Genomic DNA, 19819 nt, shown 5'->3' on the forward strand with positions numbered 1-19819 from the left:
ACCAGTGTACATTTCCACTACCAACACCCCCAGTTTCCCTACCACCCCCCCTGCCGCCAGTCTCCCTCTATGGCAGGCACTTTTCTTCTCTCTCTCTTTCTCTCTCTCTCTTTCCTTTTGGGCATCATAGTTTGCCTTACAGATAGTGAGAGGCTATCATGTTTATTCCTTTACCTACATCAGTACTCAGCTCTAATCTAGAGTCAACATCTCTGACTACCATTGTCAGAGTCGTCCTCTCTGTCCCAGCTGCCTTTTCCCCCAGCCATAGAGTCAGGTTTCCAACCATGGACCAACCCTCCTGACCGGTGTTTCTATGGTCCTTGGATGTAAGTTTCATGCAATGTTTTTTTTTGGGGGGGGTGTGCTCACTCAGAAGCATGCAATGCCATAGTGCTCAGTGGTGCTCACAAGCTTCAGGCCTCTTACCCCTGCTCCTGGGACAGGGGAATGGGTCACAGGTGACAACACCGGGCTACCTTCTTCCATGGACACAGCTTGACTGCAGGAACCTCTGGGCCAGGGTCATGTGTAGGTGGCCTGCCACCCCTATCCTCAGAGACCACCGTAGTGAGATGGACAGGGGCTCCCCTGGCTGATGACAACCTGGAGGGTCAGCTCATCTAACTGCTGCCAATCCTACACCACAGCCTGGATGGACAAGTCCACTCCTGCTGTGAGGGACAGGCTGCATCCCGGCTCGACCTTTCTTCCCGACTATCCCTATACGGATCCTTTACGAACTGCTCCCAACTCCCCTCCGGGCAGGGTGGAGCCTTCTTGTACACATCCATCCATCCTCCTCTAAAGCTCACCCGGATGACAGGTCCCTGGCAAGGGAGCCCAGCCTCTGCCAGCCACCAGCTGGGCCTCTCGCTGGAAAGCTCTTTCCCAGGGGCCTTGCATTGCAACCTGGACAGCTGGGTCTTCCTGCCTCTCTCCGTCTGTCTCTGCTACTGTCTCCCTCGCCCACTCCCACATGAACACACGTGTGTGCATACATGCGCAGACATGCACATAGGAGTGCACACGGGCCTGTATATCCACATATGTTTTTGCCCTGTGCATGGAGTAGCTGGGCCCACATCTCCTTTGGCCACACCCAGAGTATTCCAGGTGCTCTGCCCAGCTCTTGTGCCCCGGCCCCCACAAAGTCCTCACTGCCCACAGCTATGGCCCTCAGGGCTGGTCTCCTGTGGGACTTACCATTGGCTGTAAATGTCTGTCTGGCACCTCTCCAGGGACCCAGTCTGAATCCACCTAGCCTCCAGCACTTGTCTGACCCTCACAGGGCAATGGGAGAGTGGATGGCAGGGGTCAGTGGGAGGTAGGAGCGAGCCCCCCCCCCCCAAAGCCCTTTGCTTGATGACTCAGGGTACCCTGCAGACTTCTCAGAATAACACCAAGAGTCATCTGAGCCTTGGGGACACTTTCAAAAAGGAAACTCAGGCTCAGGCTGGACCTAGGGGTTTTTAAGGATGCATGGCACTTGAGGGACGAGTCAGGGACCCACCCTGAGGCTCTGGTTACCTCAGAACCATGGTCAGAGGCTCCCGAAGAGCCCTTGGGGTCAGCACTGGGAATTTACATCCTAGGAAGTGAAGCTGCCTCCAGGCCCTGGGCTCTGCCTCGAGACACGATGCCAGAACAGTCCCAGAGCTGAAGGAGCTTGACGGGCACGGGAACCCCCCCACACTGGGGCAGCGGCACAGTGATGGGGAGACGGGGGAGCCAGGGAAGAAGAGGCAGCCGAGTTCCTGAGGAAAGTGGGGCTGAGGGTGGAGAGAGGAAGGGGTGGAGGGAGGGAGACGTGGAAAGACACGAAGCCCTGAAACAACACAGCGGGGTGGGAACCACACAAGGGGACTCTTGTGCTCTGAGGTGGCCCTCTCGGGCCACAAGCACCCGCTCGAGTCTGCATCCTGAGCCACAAGCAGTGAAATCCCCTCCATCTACCCCCAACCCCCTCACACGCCCCGGGGTCACTCAGACCAGAGGTGCCCAGCTGAGTTGAGTCAGTGGAGGTGCCAACTGACCCCTTCTCAGAAACCAAGATCACTCAGCACTCCCCCAGCCCCCAAGTCCCAGAAACCCACCTTCTTTAAGTGAACAAACAAAAACTGCTCCCCAGGTGCACCTGAGATGACTCCAGGGCTCCCCGGGATCATTCTAGCGCCCCCTGCAGGAGATGCGGACCTACACAGCTGTCTGTCTATCACTGACACAGCCCCAGTCCCTGAACAATCAACCCCCCACAAACTCACCAGAATCCCGCCAAGTCACAGACATCCTGGCATCCTAGAGCCTGCTCTGCAGAAGACAGAAGGGCTTCACTTCAGAGCGGGGTGGCCTCGGACATAGGTGTGGAACCGTGAGGGGACACAGACACCCCCTGGGGTGCAGTGGACAAGGGTGCATGGCGTGGCCTGTGCTGGGAACAGGCAGAAGACTCTTGTGGTCTGGGCCCGCACCGCAAATCTGGAGGGGCAGCTACCTGGGTCCTCTCTGGTGTCTGGAACCCGAGGCCCCGTGGAAACTGGGGTTCACAGGGGCTGGGTGGGCGGTGATGGAGCTGGGTGAGAAGAGGCTCAGGCCCGGGAGAGGTGGTACCTCCCAGCTGTGCTTCCTTCACAGCAAAGGCCACCTGTCGGGCTGAGGGGGACCCAGGGAGTGACCGAGCCCATGCCGAGGGGCCCAGGGCTGAATGAACCCTAATCCTTACCAGCCGCAGGGCCCTCTGTCCTAAGTCTCTCCGGGAGGCACTGCCCTCTGAGTGTCCTCTGCCTGACTTCAGGGATCCAGTCGGGCCTGTGTGTGACCGATATGAAAACTGAGCCCTGCCAAGGGAAGTGGTTGACAGAGGGTCACGGGGTGAGCCAACTGGGGTGTGAGCAGGGGTGAGGGAGGCCCCAAGCTCCTCACTCTCCACCTCACCACCCTGGCTTCCTGGAGGTGACTCAGCGAGACAGTCGGCGCAGGAAGGAAGTGGGAAAGGGAAGCCCAGCCCGTGGGTTCCAGGTCACCACGTGGTTCGTCCAAAGCCACCAGGCACCTTGGCCATGTGGCTTTGCCTATAACCTCCCCGTCCTTCCTTCCCAAGGCCCCAGTGCTGACTGTGCCCTCTGGTCTCACACTCCCTCCTGGGGTCTCCCTGGGGTCTGCAGAGTGCTTCCCTCCTGCTGGGAAAGAGGGTCGCCACCGCTGGGACTCATGGCCAAAGGGTCACAGAAATGAAGAGGGACACTGTACAACTGCAGTCTCGTGGCACCGGGCTGGGGCTCTGAGAGTCGTGGTTATCCTCATCCGTTTTCTGTGTGGGCTTGAGCTCACCTCCTGAACTGGGTGTCTCTGAAAATCTGTAAAGGGCGGCTACTGCATCTGTGTTGCCAGTTGCCAGAAGGCCCCGATGAGATGACATGGGAGAAGTGAGCCGGCGGCCAAGCCCCTGCCATGTGCTGCTTCCACCCTTCCTGACAGACGCTCATTATCTCAGGCTCTGCCTCTTCCTTCTCAGAGCAGCTCTGCAGAACACCTAGGACTTGTCTCACTTAACTGTGGAGCACCCTGAGCTCACAGTTGTGAGGTCGCACAGCTCGGGGCTGTGATGGAGGTGAGACTGAGCCTGGCTCCATCTGGCTCCAGAGACGAGCATTTCTCCCAGGGATGGCACTCCTCTGGCTGTGGGGGCCTGGCCAGTGGGGAGCTTGTGTGGACAGGGCCTGTCCCTGCACGTCCTGGGTTCTGGTTCTGGCTCAGCCATCTCTTGGCAGTGGGATTTAGACTCTCTGGTGCCCGTTGTGAGAACCATGACCCCCGTCCCCACTGCCCTGCTTCCCAGAGGAACCTTTGAGATGAGGAAGCTGGACACGAGCTGGGTGCCAGAGGGCACCCGTGACGGCGGTCCCCTGTGGAATTGACATCAGATGCCTGGGGATCAGGAGGACTAACCTTGTGATGGGCCAATCTCTGTCACCATCAGCCATGACAGCCCATACCACGGTCCCTTCACCCAAGCCTCTGCCTGTGCCCAGAGGGACTCTGAGAGCAGATATGGGCTATAGATTTAGTCCAAGCACCAGCTCAACTCTATAAAACATTCCTCCAGGGCAAGTGGCGACTCATGGCAAGACGTCAGACGGACAGTCACCTGCCCACACTCCAGCCTGAGGCCTCCTGCTCAAGCCCCAGCTGGGCCTGGCTGCAATCCCCGTGTCCAGCTCTAGCCATGGACACCCCTGACTCTCAGGGAGAAGAGACCAGCCTTTCCTTTGTAGGTCAGAGGTCAGAGTCCAGCTGTGGCACTTTTATATCCAATTTCCAACGTCTACTTTGAATCCTTATAGGAACAAGGGGAGGGTTTGTTAAAGAAATAGGCAAAGATGAAACTGCTTTCTACTGTCCCTTCGAGGCCGGCTCTCTGTTGCGTTCATCTTTATAAAGCTCAATAACCCGTGCTGGGTACCTGCCCGTTTTCCCAGACTCCTTCCTCCCTTAGGCGGGTGCAAGTTAAAAAGCCTACAGGAAGGAAACACATACTGAGGGTGTCTATACAGGCAAGACAAATTAGTTTATGTACACAAGGGGTGGTAGGACAGAGGTAGGGCATTTGCCTTGCAAGCGGCTGGCCCGGCCGACCCGGGTTCGATTCCTCCGTCCCTCTCAGAGAGCCTGGCAAGCTACCGAGAGTATCTCGCCTGCACAGCAAAGGTTGGCAAGCTCCCCGCGACGTATTCGATATGCCAAACACAGTAACAGCAAGTCTCACGATGGAGACGTTACTGGGCCCACTCGAGCAAATCGATGATCAACGGGAAGACAGTGACAGTGACAGTGACACAAGGGGTGGAGCTGGAGTGATAGCACAGAGGGTAGGGCTTTTGCCTTGCACGCGGTCGACCCGGGTTCGATTCCTCCGTCCCTCTCGGAGAGCCCGGCAAGTTACCGAGAGTATCCCGCCTGCATGGCAGAGCCTGAAAAGATCCCGATGGCATATTTGATATGCCAAAATCAGTAACAACAAGTCTCACAATGGAGACATAAATTGATGACCAACGGGATGACAGCACTACAGTGCATTGCTACAAAGGGGGCGGGTACCCGTTCCCTGTAGCCATATCATAGCCACCTTGATGCATCTCAGGCTTCCATGGGGGTTCTGGCCCCTACTGGTGTGGGTTAAGTCATCTCCAGAGAGGGAGGAGCTGCATTGTAGGGTGCAGTGCCCCTGACAGTCTGTGTGCACAGACCAGCCTCCTGCCTGCCGCCCCTGAAGGCAGAAGCATGGCCTGTCCGGAGCAGCATGGGGACAAACAGCACAAGAGTGTCGGAGACCCCAGCGTCTAGGAAGTGCTTCCTGCAACTCTGGTTCCCATCTGTGAGAGGTGAGGATAACCTGCAGAGTGGAGGAGCCCTTGCAGGGCCGAAAGAAGATGTTTCTAGGCTCAGAGAACCATGCCAGAGTCTGGTAAGAAGGGATTCACTTTCTATACCAATATATATTTGCGACTATGCTAGACCAGGCACCGGGAATGAGAGAGACAGTGGTACATTAGATGGTGGTGGGTGTTTTCCACAACAACAAGCAGGGAAGAGGAACAGGGAATGGGGTGGTGCCAGTAGGAGGCACTGCCCCATAAATAGGGGACCGGAAGGAGCTTTACCCAGAATGGGCACATTTAAGAAAAGAACTGGAAGGAAGGGAGGGAGAGAGAGAGAAAAAACAGTGAGCTCAGTAGAAGAATCATCAAGTGCAAAGGCCCAGGGGTTAGCCTGAGGGGGAAGGATGGAGACCAGGTAGGACTGAGAAGTCACGGGCCATCCCAGCCAGGAAGTCATTTGCGAGGCCTCTGGCTCTTACTCAGACACAGGAAGCCTTTGTGGGCTTTGCAGAGGGGGAGGCATCACCTGACTTTTCTAACAGATGCACAGACCTCAGCAGTGCCTCCTCCCTTCCTTGCCTGCCCCCTCCCGGGGCTCCTGCTGGGAGGGCTCACTTGCTTTCCTCATTCTCTCTAAATCTCTCTAAAGGCGAAGGGAAGGCCATCCTCCCATTCGGCTAATGTGGCCTGGAGGCCTGGAGTGGAGTGGGGAGACTCCTGATTGTGTGTGTATATGTGTGTGTGTGTGGAGGGGGGGGTGGGGAGGGGGAGGTGTTATTCCTGCTTCCCTCTGTGGTTGCCCAAAGCCTGCGGGCCCAGCTCAGCACGATGATGACTACGCCAAGCAGAGCCAGAGCCGGGCTGCCAGCCCGGGAGCAGAGACAGCCTGTGCTTAGCTGGGAATTTCCCTCCGTGTTCCCTCCTCCCAGTCCGCTCCCAGGAAGTGACACCATTTGCTGGAGGAGAAACCAATTTCCATCCCGATCGATGACAGTTCCTAACCTTTTCTGGGTCATCCATCCCCGGAGAATCCGCTGAAAGTTCTGTGTGCTGCCCTCAGACACCGAACACGGGAGACACACACGCTCTGAGGTCGGAGCGTCAGCGCTTCTGAGCAGGCAGCTAAGAAATCGTGCCGTGATTTCCCTGTCCGCGGCTCCAGATGAGCGAGTGAGGGAATGAGCACACGGAGGAGGAGGAGGAGGAGGCGGCGGCCTGCAGCTGGGGAGCACTGGGCAGGCGCGAGCACACAGATGTGGCCGCCTTGGGGTGTCGGGACTCCTGCGGGGGTTCCTTCTGAGGAACTTGCTGAGAGCCACGGGCGAGGGGGCGGGCAGGCCTGGATGGATGGGCCACCGGGGGAAGCATAGCTTCCCTCCCTCTGTTTCCTCTGCTTTCTCCTGTCTTCCTGAACGTTCTCATGTGCCTCTGGCCCGAATCAAGGTGCCCTGAACTAAGCCCGTTTTGGGGGATAAAGGCAGAGTGACAGTTGTGAACAGGACTTGGCATGTGGAAAAGTCAGCAAGTCCCTTTTGGGGACGTAGAGCTGAGCTGGTTGAACGTGGGGGGTTTCGAAGTCAGCCCACGCCCCGTCGCAGCCCCTGCTACCCCCCGGGGACCCTGACTGTTGCTCCCACACAATCCCAGTTCCATGTGCAGACCCTGGGCGCCCTCCCCGGGGCTCTGTCCAAACCTGCCATCAGGTCTTTGAGCAGATGCCCCAGCACCTGAGAATAGGTCTCCACGCTCTCACACCCCTCTCCTCGGGGCCACACTAGTAAATCTGAACTGGCGTCCCCCGAACTGGGTTGCCACTTCCCACCCCTGGTCTTCTGTGTGTGCTGGGCCTGCTCTGTGGAACAAAGGCCACCCCTGTCCAGGCCTGTCCTTCCAGAAGACTCTTCTCTCTGCCAGAGGCACACCGGCCCAGCCTCCTCAAAGCCTTCCTTCCTTTCTGATCTTGTGCCCTTGGCAGCTTCATACACTGTACCTCCAACCATACCATGCCATACACTAAATTTCTAACTGTAGCACCTTAAAATGCTGGATTTACAACTGTATGTGCAACTGTACCATGTATTTCCTCTATGCTGTATTTCTCACTGTAGCACATCCTACCCCGTATCTCCAACTTCACCCCCGAATCCGTGTAGGAAAACATAATCAGACCTTGGACAAATACCCGCAGAATGATCCATGGACCTGCTCGCATCCTGAATCGTGACCCACTTTTCTTGTGCTCCCCAGCAAGCAGCCCAGGGTCTGTTTCCATAGAGTCCTTCCCTCTTTCCGTCCATCTCTGCGTGGTCCAGGATGACCCCGACCTTCTGGTGAGTGTGTCTCTCTCTGGCCTGTCATGGCCTCCACTTCCCCTCTGCTGGGAACTGTCAGAGCCGTGTGCCAGTTATGAGAAGACAGTACCACGAGGCTGGGGGGACTGTGTACCCATCGGCCTATGGCAGGAGATGGGGGCCATGAGCCATGGCCGCCCGGGGTAACTGCAGTGGTGGGCGAGGTCACTGGATGGGAAAACTCTGCCCGTGAGTTGTCATGGTAACCCTGATTCCAATTTCATGCAAGAGAGTCCCCGAGAGGAAAACACACCAAGGGGTGGGGGAGGAGTGGTAGGGGTCCATCAAAAGCCTCCTCACACTGTCCTCCTATACCCTTTTCTTTGCTTCCCCCTGGTTTACATGCTCAAGGTAGATGCCATTCTGTGTGGGCATCTGAGTAGAAGCTGCTTAAAATAGCCACCCAACTATTTAAGGGAGAAACTGAATATGCATGAAGCTATTTTAGAAAAGATGTCCCTGGCCCAGCCAATCCAAACCCCATCCTTTCCCTTGGAAATGCCAAGAGAAGCTGAATGGGACCTTTCTTACTCTTTCCCACCACAGTGGGAGTTTTGCAGAAGCCATAGGAACACCCCCCTGGCTAGTGTGGGTCCCACAGCTCTGCCAGCTCCAGCCCCTGGTCCTGCGGTCACAGCGGCTCCCGGCCAGACAGTTCAGGCCTCTGAGTCTCCGGCCTCCTCCTTTGGGGGTCTCTGAGCCTGAGCCACTTCCCTCGGCTGTTCATGTATTCGTTTAGCACACTCTGTTGGGAGGCAGACAGGTGGAGGGGGGGGACGGCAAGTGTTGGGTACTGGGGATTCGGGTATTTCCCAGATGAGTTCATGAGAGGGGGTCACCCGACAAAGGAGAGGAGAGACTGGCTCTATGGTTGCAAAACTGAGAGAGTGATGAGAAGGAGCCTCACTTCCCTAACTGAAGAAGGAAGATGACAGTTGAGCCGAGGCGCGGAGGCTGAGTGCAAGCCACTGTAGCTCATCATGGTGGACACGCATTGGTGGGTGATGTGGCTGTGGTGGGAAGCCCTTGTCGGGGGAAAGGAGTACCTGAGAGGAGGCAAGAAAGGAAGGAGAGGCAGGCTCAGGGGTCTGGAAGGCTGGGCTAGTATCCACTTGGAGACCCAGATTGAACCTGAAAAAGCCACTAAGCTAGACTGGAAGTACCTTGAGGCAAAGTCTAGGCAATCTCTTGGGTATCTCTGATGTCCTGGCCCAGGTGTGGCCCAGGACTGCCGTTGGAAGCACCAATTATGAACCCAAATGGCCTGGAGCCGAGTCTCCACTCTGCTTCTTACTAGCTATGGCCCAGGGCGAGTTACCTGACTTCTCTCTGTCTCCATTTTCTCACCTGTAAAGGAGGACACTAATGATAGTAACTATCACTCCTGGCAAGAATAGCACTGTATAGCACTGTCCTCCTGTTGTTCATCGATTTGCTTGAGCAGGCACCAGTAATGTCTCCATTGTGAGACTTGTCACTGTTTTTGGCATATCGAATGCATCACGGTTAGCTTGCCAGGCTTTGCCAAGCAGGCGCAGTACTCTCGGTAGCTTGCCGGGCTCTCCGAAAGGGGCGGAGGAATCGAACTGGGGTCGGCCCAGGTCGGCTGCATGCAAAGCAAACGCCCTACCCGCTGTGCTATCGCTCCAGTCCCTGGTAAAAATAGAAATCAATATATGTGAAGGGATTAGAAGTCTGTGTGGCACAGGGCAACATATAAAATATATCTGCCTATATGGAGTCACTCACACTTTTATTTGAATGTTAATTAGCCTTCATCTTGACAATGGAATGCCATCAGCTACAGGGTTTCCTTTCCAAAATAAAAATACCTCTACGACTTTGGCTGATTTTACTCAGGCGTGTCCACTCTAGAGAGTAAAAGTATTTTAAGTGCAAGGAGGGAAAGAGAGAAAAGTCACCCTGGATTTGCGCTGTTCACCCTCCTCATCCATGCTGCCACATTTGCAAATTCCTCTCCTCACTCAACTCAGTACTCGGTGCTTGATCGGTCATACACAGACAGATGCTGAGAAGCAGAGTTGTTGCCACCAGAACAGCATGTTCCTGCCCCCTGGTCTCTCTGGCGCTGCTTCACAGAAGCACGGGCCCATGTCACGAGGGAATTCGTGCCTTGTTGTATGTTGGCTTTGGTTTTGCTTTCCTGAGCATCCCCTGATGCCTTCACAATGGTGTGCTCGCAGAGAAAATCCTTGTGCTAAACGAGCTCCCTTCAAACAGGAACTGCAGGGAGTCAGAGCCATGGCACAGCGGGGTGGGCTCTTGCCTTGCATGCAGCTGACCTGGGTTTGATCTCGGCACCCGATATGGTCCCTTGAGCCCTGCCAGGAGCGAACCCTGAGTGCAGAACTGAGCACAAGCCCTGAGCACGGCCAGGTGTGGCCCCCAAACCAACAAAAACAAACAGGAGGTACAGGGCAGCTGGGCATGAGCTCAGTGTGACCGAATCACCCCGACAGGACAGAAGCACAGGTGAAACGAGGTTTGTCGTGGTCACTCGGCAAGAACGTCGGGACCCGAGTCTCAGGAGCGGAACGTGCTTTTCCCTGGAGCAGGGGCTCCTTGGCCACAGGGCAGGGTGCCCTGTGGGATGTGGCGACCAACCAGACCCAGGCTCTTCTAGATACAAAGGCGGATAGGTTTATGCGACTTGGGACCCATTTCCCCTGCTTTTCTGCCCCGCTTGGAAGTCAGCTGTGGTGTGTGCACCTTTGGCGCTGCTGGCACGGCCAATCTCTCCCCCCAGAAAACAGGTTTCAATTCACAGCCTGCTGGCAGAGCTCCAGGGAGCTGCTTCCCAACCCTCGTTTCCCCCAGCATTCTGGCTCCAGGAGACAGGCTCCCCCCAAGGACACGGGGCTAATGTGCATCTCCGATCTGGTGCCAGCTGCCTTTCTCTTGTGCCCGTCATGCTCTGACTGTAGGCTCGTGCCACTAGCCTGTTCACATTCTCTGGTGGCTTTTCTACTTGCAGTTTGCCTCATTTTATGAGAGTTTCTGCAGGAGCACTGCAAACCCTTTGCTTGTCGTACAAACGTGGAAATTCGCTCTCATTCTCCTTTCTCTTTGCTGAGGTGCTTTTTACCAGTAGCACTGTCCTCCCGCTGGTCACCGATTTGCTCGAGCGGGCACCAGTAACGTTTCCATTGTAAGCCTTGTTGTTACTGTTTTTGGCATATTGAATACGCCACGGGGAGCTTGCCAGGCTCTGCCGTGTGGGCGGGATACTCTCAGTAGCTTGCCGGGCTCTCTGAGAGGGACGGGGGAATTGAACCCGGGTCAGCCGCGTGCAAGGCAAAGGCCCCACCCGCTGTGCTATTGCTCCAGCTTTTTACCAGTAGGGCTTTAAATCACTTTCTTTTGTGACTCCCAGTTTAGGTCTGATTGTGAAGGAGGCAGTATCCATCCCACTATGCCTGAGTGCAACGTGCTGCTATTTATTTTTCTTCTTATACCTTTATGGTTTCGTGCCCTTTCATCACCTGGCACTTCTTGCCCCAGGAATGAGGCATAAGTTTTATTAATTTTTTCCTTCTGTAAATTCCTAGCTGACTGACTCTGCCTCGTGTGCAGAACCACTGGCTTTTCTTCTCATTCTCAGCCACTGCACTCACTCACAATTGATCTAACATCACCTCAGTGTTCTTGTCACTAAAGGCACAAGTCTCTATCCTCACCCACACTGAACTTACCCAGGAGATGAACTTGGGCTGGCTTTTCTCAGAGACTTTGTAATGATTTTAAGGGGGAAAATAATCACTGAGGGTTGATTGACTCTCCTACCTATATGGACTAATTTATAATGTGGCCTTAAATTTATTCTTGAATATTTTATAGTGGCATTCCTTTGGATGCTGGGTTTTTCTCTTCTGTTTCCTGACAGGTTCATTATTGTGTCCTCTCTTTAAGGGAGCTTTCTGATCAAGCCTGCAGGACTGACCACCCTTCTGACCTATACACTCTGTCCCACCCCCATTATTTCTTTTGTTTTCATCCAGAATTACAGTCCCTGGTTAACTGCCAGGCATTTTGAGTCCCTGAGAGTCTCCTGTCACATCTGGTAGTTGGTGGAGGTCACAGAGATATTGGAATGAATAAATACATAAAGCAACGGATGAAAGACAGCTTCTGGAAAGACGAGAGTAAAGCAGAATGACTCCATTACAAAACTTACCTTTTCAAAAGAACTCGAGGTTCATTCCTGGCTAAGCCCCCAGGACCGGGGGGCGGGTCTCTGATGCACTGGAGACCTACCCCAGAGACCCCAGAGACCACCGCTCTTCTGACCTGTCCAGACTCTCATTAGGGTCAACCCTTGAGAGCCTCGGGAAGAAGTCATGCAGGCATTCATGGTGTGCTTGCTGCTTCCTGGACAAACTTTTTTTAAAAAAAAAAACACCTGCCCACAGGGTACAAAAACCCATGGGGCCAGGGAAGAAGCTCAAGCGGCACCTGCCTGGTATGTCTGAGATTCTGAGTTCAGTCCCCAGCACCATGTGGCCTCCTCAAGCAACACAGGCTATAGCCTTAGGGTCCCCAACCAGTGCACTAGCCAGCCAGGCTGGAGATTTTAAACCATCAGGCCACATCGCTGAGCCAATCCCACAGCCCCCCCAGGCCCCAGCACCACTTGGTGTGGTCCTGATAAAGAAATATATATTCCACCCCCCCAAAGGTAACTTGCACTAGCCCCACTCTGCTGATGAGAAAACTGAGTCTCAGAGAGAGCATCCCTAGCAAGCAGGCGGCAGGTGAGGCTGTGAAACCCTCCAGGCCTTACCTGTCCCTCATAAAGAGTCTGAGCCCCAGATGCTGGCCCAGGTGGGGCACAGGGGAGGGTCCCACCCTGCCAGAGCCCAGCCAGTCTCTCCTGAGTTTTTTTTCCCCCCTCCTTTTCCCTTTAGGCCTGTGGTGGCTATGACTTGCCCCTAAAGAGCTTCGACACTTGAGCAAGTCACAGAGCCACCACCGGTTGTGGCTGGGACCGTGTCACACAGGTGGTGCCATGGCTCCGAGGTGGGGGCAATGGAGTCAGGGTCCTGGCCAGCACACACACGGGACGCCCTTCCTCTGCTTCCTCCCAGGCTGCCCAGGCTCTGAATTCCTTGACTGGGCCCCACTGGCCCTCCTGGGAGTGCAGCCAAGCAACCACTTCCTTGTGGGGCTGGTAGTTGCTTCACAGCCCGGACTTAGTTCTCAGCCTGGATTAAAGCACCCAGCTCTCACAGAAGGCCTGGCGGGGGGTGGGGGGGTGGGAATGAGGGGGGGGATGGGGGACTGGGCAGGGACAATACACTGACTGGCTTTGACAGTGTGTCTGGCCCTGAGTGGGTCCAGGGAAGCAGGGAGCAGCCTTGAGGCATCTCCTGCCTTAAGAAGCAGCTTTCAGGGGAATGCCCTACCACAGAGGCAGGGTGGGATGGGGGGGTGGGGGTGAGAGGGATACTGGGTTCTGTGGTGGTGGGAAATGGGCACTGGTGGAGGGATGGGTATTTGATTATTGTATAATTGAAACCCAAGCACAAAAATTTGTAAGTCTACAACTGTACCTCATGGTGTCTCCACTAATAAAAAAAAAAAAAGCAGCTTTCTGGTGAAGAAGTGAGGGTGTCAGCAGAAAGATCACCAGTCCGAGAAGACCTAGAGGGCAGGCCATGGGGTGGACAGTCGGGCCGAGGCACGTGGGCCTCATCCTGTGGGCACAGGCAGATGCCCTTCATTTGGAAGTGAGCGATTCCCACAATCAGATTTGTGCTTTTGGAACAGAGCCGCTGGGCATATCTACTTTCAATAAGCATGCATGATTTTTTTTCTTTCTTTTCCTGCAGCCCTGTGTCTCAAACCCAGATCCTCAAGCATGCTAGGCAAATGCTCTGCAGATGAACTTCATCCTTGGTGCACATGCATCTATTTTATTTTATTTTATTTTATTTTATTTTATTTACTTTTTGCTTTTTGGGTCACACCTGACGATGCTTAGAGGTTACTCCTGGCTCATGCACTCAGGAATCGCTCCTGGCAGTGCTCGGGGGAACCATATGGGATGCTGGGAATCGAACCTGGGTTGGTCATGTTGGCTGCGTGCAAGGCAAACACCCCTACCCGCTGTACTATCGCTCCAGCCCCCATGCATCGATTTTCATGTTACAATGAAAGTTACCTTCATTTTGGAGGAATTCTATGGAACACAGAGGAAACAAGGGCAAGGAACGGATCACCCAATATGCAAGTGAAGTGAGTGGGACCTAGGTTCATGCTTCAGGACCTGTCCCCACTTCCTGGGGACATTCAACAATCCAAATCCTCGTCTCCATCTCAACTCCTCGTCTGTACAATCACAGGGCGGTTCCCAGGACAAAACAGGGCATCAAAGGACATTGTCCCTTTGTAGAGACTTGACAAAAGTAAACTGCTGAGGTGGGGCTCCGGTGGACCCGGTGGACCCGATGGGTATCAAGCACCCTGCCGCCCTGCCGCCAGCTCCCCGCCCAGCCATTTCTCCGGAAGCATCTCTCCACTGTTCCAGCTCAAATCAAAGCCTGTCCTGGAAAAACATGCCTTGTGCAGAAAGGCAACTAACTATTCGTGTGTTGGGTGGGTCACCCGCCCGCCCCGGTCCAGTTTGCTGAGCCATGAACAGCAACCCCAGCCCCTTCCTGGCAGGGGCAGGAACAGGGGCCCAGCTTGTTCTCCGACAGCACCGGACTGGGCGGCAAGAGGAACATTTCAAGGTGGGTCGCATAAGGCGTCCATTATGTGCATGAGCCCCCCGGCCGGCTGCCCAAGAGGTGAAGCTAAATTTAGTGTCAAATGTGTACCACCAGAGACACAGAATATGCAAAAGTCAGACGCCTCCAGTCCGCTGCCCAGCCAGGGGTGGGGCTGCGGGCATGAACAGCTGAGAGGCAGCTGTAGTCAGCTCCGCTCGGGCACAGGGACCCTGCCGCTGCCCAGGGGCCAGGCTCACCAGCTCAGTTTTGAGTCAAAATATAGACGGTGTCACTCCTGATAGGTGCCTTTAAAGCTCTGTGTGTATAGAAAAGAGGAGGGAGGGAGAGTCACTATCGAAGCGGCTCTGATCGTTTGGAGTGTGGAACACTGGGTAGCATTTTTTTTTCCCTTTTCCTGTACTTCCCCCAAATTTCTCAACAGAAATGTATCACTTTCATTATTGGAAGAAAATGAAAGATGCTGTTGATTGTATAGCCGTAGGAAATATACTTTGAAATGCATCTTCAGTTTTTGAAACCTCCCACCCTCCCTTCCCAGCTCAGGGTTTACTCCTGGCTCTGTACTCAGGGATCATTCCTGGCAAGTTTCAGGGTCCATATGTGGTGTCAGGGATTGAACCTGGGTCGGTTTCATGGAAGCGAGAGTCTTCCCATCTCTCTAGCCTAAACATGCAGCGTCTATCTTTGCAGTGTAAACATAACAAGGTTGCCTGCACTTGGAGGTAGCGCTCTCTCTCTCTCTCTCTCTCTCTCTCTCTCTCTCTCTCTCTCTCTGTTTCTCTCTCTCTCTCTCTCTCTCTGTATGAGTGTGTTAATGTGTTGACAGATCTAGTTCCCGGATGTGGCAGCTTTCAATCAAGAATGGCTGGGTTCACTGGGATAAAGACTGACATTCTCCAACCTTTCACTTTATGAAGGAGACTGAAGCCCCAGAAGCAAACTGGAAGCCTGAACATGCTTTCTGCTAAGCCTGGCCTCTCCTGGGTTCCTCACATTATGCCCTCTTGATTTCCACGGGGAAGTTTTCTCCCACTTTATGGAGCTGGAAACTGAAGAGAAATGAGTTGCTTCACCTAAGGGTGCCCAGCTAGGAAGTTGGGAGCTGAGTTCTCGCCCAGGGTTTCCCAGGCATCACCCGCTCTTCCGAAGAAGGGAAAAGGGTCTTTGAAACATACCAGTTCCCTGAAGTCTCAAACATCAGAAAAGCAATCCCTTATCAGCAGGGTTTGGGTTCTCTTTTTCAAGTCCCTCTTGACTGATGTGTATTTTCCTTGCCTTGGGGGGTGGGGTCTCAGCATGGTGGTGGCTGGTCTTGGAGGTCTTTGGCTGCCGGAGCCCTGGTCGGGGCGGGGAGGAAGGCTCAACCCGCTCCCCTCCAAAGGGCTCCGGCGAGGGCAGCCAGGCGCGGGGGCAGGAGAATGTAGCCTGCCCACACGGCAGAGTCTGGCAAACTCCCCGTTGCGTACCCAGTATGCCAAATATCAGTAACAATGATGGGTCTCATTCTCCTAAAGAGCCTTGAATATAATCTCAGGGCTAGGATGAAGGAGACGTTACTGGGGCCTGCTCGAGGCAATCGACGAATAACAGGATGATTTGTGATTGTGATTTGGGGGGTGGGGAGCTTGTGGTGCTGTGACCAGATTAGATCCCCTGGAAACCACTGAGGGAAGCGGTGACAAATGTGTGGGATCCCAAAGGACACAACGTCCTTCATCGCCAAATATGGACAGGGCAGGTGGGGAAGATTTGCAGTGGAAGGTAGGCAGGTTCCCCAGGTGCCCTGGTCTTTGGGACGAGGGGACATTGGCCATAGTGCCCATAGTGCCACTTACTATGTCTGTACCTGGTACCCTGCCATTACCCAGCAATGTCAGTGCCTCAAGGTCACCCAGGACATAGACCTGAGTGACAGTTCCCTCTGTCCTAGCGGGAACCTTGTCTGCAGGGCTAACTCCCGCCCCACTCTCTCTCTCTCTCCCTTCAGATCCACTGCACCCCTGTCTTCTCCCAGTGAGCACTTTGTGCCAGACTCTCAAGCCCTTTGTGGGTGCCTCCAGGCCGGCTGCTGGCTTAGTGCTCACATTCTCAAGCGCATCCAAGCATGGACTCTGAGGCCACATGGCCCGCGTGTAACCTGGCCAGCATCTTCCCTCGGGGCTGTGCCTCAGCTAGTGACAGCCTTCCTGTGGCTCGAGGCTCCTCACCTGTTCAAGCGGCAGGGAGGAAGCTCCATCTTGGTGAGTAGCTGCACAGCAGAATGAAAGTATTTCCACGCAAGCCCTCAGAGGTGCCTGGTGCGTGGGCAGTGCTCTCGAGGCAGTAGCTATAATTATTCCTGGTATTACTCCCTGGCCCAGGTTTCCTCTTCACAAAACCCCACTGGCTCCCATTCCTGCCCTCGGGGCACCCTCACCCAGAGCACTCCGGCTACCCCATTCATGCATCAGTAGTTCTTTGGTACGAGCATCCCAGGGCCTGTCTACTTCCTTTCTGTTCTGGGGACAGGGACTGTGTTTATTCACCCCTCTCAGGTACCCCCCAGCCCACACAAACAGGAACATCTCCAGAACTAACTACCTCGGGGTGCGTGAGGGTGGCCGGCAATGACAGTTCTAGAGAAGCCCCAATTAGGCAGCTCCTGCTGCAGCCCGGCCACTCGACCTGATATGGCCTCTGACTTCACCGTGCTCCTCCGGGCAGCCTGGTCCCAGAGGCCCAGTTTCCCTGTGTGCATCTTGGTGATAGGTTAGTGCAGGCCAGCACCAAGCCCGTCTACTCGGAGGTCGCCATGTCCCTTCCCACCATGGCCCTGACAGGACAGAACCTCCATCTGTCCACAGCTGTGCCCATGGAGTGTGCCCTGCCCCCATTTTCCACACCTCATGGGCCTGCCGGTGCTTCTGTCTTTCCTCCCTGGGGGCTGATCTATATGTATCCACGTCCTTTCTGAAGAAGGGGCCGTCTTACTTTGGCCTTGGCCTGGATCCCCAGGACAGAGGTGGGTGAGGAAGGCCCCACTGATTGGACCCCACCAAGGGAAGTCAGACTGACCTGCTGTCCTGGTGAGGCACGGATGCCAACAGTCCCTTCATGTGCTTGTCTCGTAGGCCATGGCGCCTGTCCACGGCAGGGGTCAGGAGCCCGCAGCAGCATGGGGAGCGGCCCTTCTCTAGGGCAGTGCCTGAGAGGGACCAAGGCTCCGTGGGATGGTGCCGGGGCCCCTGGAGAGGCAGCTCTCTTGGCTCGAGCCTGCTCGCCCTACAGTGCTCAGGACATGCCAGGGAAAATGATTCACAGTTCTGCCGAGAGGGGAAACCAAAATGACGTGGGGGGCAGAACTCGCCACACAGAAAGCGATTCCAGGGTGGGAGGCGCCCGTGCTTACAGGAGCGGAGGGTGCAAGGGGCCCTCATTTAGGGTTCTGGCCGGGGGCGGCTAGAGCTTCTTGGGGATGAGGGAGGGTAGGGTGGGCCGGAAGGGGGTACTGCCGGAAAACTGGGCTCTTCCCCAGCCCGACGCCTCTCTTGGCACTGTGCCTCTGAATACCTCCCTCCCTTGCTTCCATCGGGCTCAAGGCCAGCTCCCTGGCATGGCGTTCAAAGGCCGCCCGTTCCTGCCAGCTGCACTTCCACCCACCCCTCCCTGTGCCCACATCCCAGCCACCCTAGCTGGGCACTCGCTCACCCCTCGGCTGGAAGGCCTGCTTCCACTTTCCACCCAGTGACATTCTACACGCCTTCAAAGCCCAGGGCACTGTCGCCCCCACCAGTGGTCTTCCCTGAGCCCCCCCCGCCCCCAGCTCAGATGGAGGGGTTTCCTTTCTGTCATCAAAGGGGTTCCAGACTGGGAAGCTCCTCCTCTAGAGAAGAAACTTCTGGAGGGTCAGGGTGGTCCTCATCCCCGAACTTCCAAACCCAACCCTAGCACTGAGCAAAGTGGAAGCAAATCTGCCCGACAAGCAGGCCTGGTTTATTTCCTTCCTGGGCACCTATCTGGGGCTTCCACCCTGCAAAGGGTCAGGGTGGAACCTGGTATGTCAGGAGAGACGACCTGGGACCCTGCACGAAAGCCAGGAGGTGCAGCCTGGTCGAGTGGCCAAGTTTCCCTGTGTGCATCTTGGAGGTACAGGAATGACTAAGGATATGGTACGTGGCAACAGTGTGTGGCCAAGGCCAGCTGGACTTAGCTAGGGTTCAGAAGGGGCTCCCCGAGATATCAGGTCACAGGGTAAGGCCAGGATAAACCAGGATCCAGCTGAGCCTTTCAGAGAGAGGGGTGGCCCCAACTTCTGCACAGGGCCCCTGCTCCTCCCCTCGGCCGTTCCCCCCTACTTGCTCTGTGGTGCTGCCCACTGCTCAGAACTTTGACTCTGCACCAACCCCTCTATTTAGGACCACTGCCCTGTTCCCCATGGTCCCTCACCCACACACTCTGTGTGAGCCGACTCACACTCACAGCACACGACAGCCTATGGTCACACGCAGAGCAGGGCAGAGCTGGTGGCTGTCCATGTCTGAGATTCACATGGAGCAGAGTTTGCTAGGAGGTGGACACAGCCTCCTATCCCAAACGAATGAGCCAGACCTCATGGGCACACACACAGTCCAGGTCAGTGCTGTGGGGACCAGAGAGGTCCCAGAGGTCCCTGAGGTGTCCAGGGCAAGCTGCAGTTGGCTCCCCTCCACCCTGGACCCTCCAGGAGCCTCCGCTGGTGGTGGCCTGCCCAGGTCACTGAGTTGTTACTCCCTTACTCTTCAAACAGAGCCCCAGAAAGGAAGGTTCTTGCTTGAGGTTTCCCCCAGCAGTCAAGGCAGATCGCGGGTCAGAACTGGTTCCTTGGCTTCTCTCCCAGGACAGGTTCTGAATGGTACCTGCTGGTATGTCACAGAGACCAGCTGGAGGGCTCTGAACACGGGAAGTCTCAACAAGTAAGGGGCTCAGGCTGAAGCCTTCCCATCTGCTTCAGGCCATAGTGTCCTGACTCTGGCTGGTATGGGGGAGACACAGGGGAGCTTACCTGCCAAAGGTGGGCCGTGGTCTCATGGTGGAGAGGAGCAGAGATGTCTAAGAGCCTGGAGGACTGTGTTAGAGGGAGACCTGTGGGCAGTAGAGAGAGTGAGAATATTAAACCACCACCATTTGTCCATCTCCACTGGAGTATGAAAACTGCATCCAAAAATGGTGAGCGCAGTTATGCTGAGAGCTGCCACCCAGACTTGCCGGCCACATCCTCTTCTCCAGGGTGGTCATTAGAGTCAAGACCAAGGCTTTCCCTGCCCCCCACTCCCAAGGACACAAGCATGGCCTCCTGACCCCACTGGCAGAGCTGAGAGTC

At 55.4% G+C, this 19819-nt stretch overlaps 1 long non-coding RNA gene across 1 annotated transcript in view; it reads right to left on the reverse strand.

The window, feature by feature from the left end:
• Window positions 1-19819, reverse strand: part of LOC130032020 (uncharacterized) — a 206244-nt gene that overhangs the window by 49868 nt on the left and 136557 nt on the right. Inside the window, exon 2 of the long non-coding RNA XR_008793722.1 lies at window positions 19502-19581. This is a non-coding gene — a long non-coding RNA (uncharacterized LOC130032020). The remainder of the gene's footprint in view (window positions 1-19501; window positions 19582-19819) is intronic.

Source organism: Sorex fumeus, unplaced genomic scaffold (assembly GCF_029834395.1).
Source record: "Sorex fumeus unplaced genomic scaffold, SorFum_2.1 ptg000047l, whole genome shotgun sequence".
Taxonomy (NCBI): domain Eukaryota; kingdom Metazoa; phylum Chordata; class Mammalia; order Eulipotyphla; family Soricidae; genus Sorex; species Sorex fumeus.